This window comes from Bubalus kerabau, chromosome 4, assembly GCF_029407905.1.
Source record: "Bubalus kerabau isolate K-KA32 ecotype Philippines breed swamp buffalo chromosome 4, PCC_UOA_SB_1v2, whole genome shotgun sequence".
In the NCBI taxonomy this organism is placed as follows: domain Eukaryota; kingdom Metazoa; phylum Chordata; class Mammalia; order Artiodactyla; family Bovidae; genus Bubalus; species Bubalus kerabau.
Window position 1 is genome coordinate 28,275,471 of NC_073627.1, and position 371 is coordinate 28,275,841.

Consider the following 371-nt stretch of genomic DNA (forward strand, 5'->3'; position numbering starts at 1 on the left):
TTGTACTTTAACTTTCATAATTTGACAATGCATTCATGAAATAATTTGTTGACACCTAGTTTTTTTAAATTTTATTTATCTAGTCATTTATTTTTGACTGTGCTGGGTCTTCGTTGCTGCTTGAGGACTTTCTCTAGTTGTGGTGAGTGGGGCTACTCTCTAGTGGCACACGGGCTTAATTATCCCACAGTATGTGGAATCTTCTTGGAGCAGGGATCAAACCCGAGTCCTCTGCATTGGCAGGCAGATTCTTAACCACTGGACCACCAGGGAAGTCCATAGACACAGTTTTCACAGACAAATTAAAAAACACATTTTAGACATGAATGTCCTGGTTTATCAGGTTAAGAATTTCACAAACATTACTTATG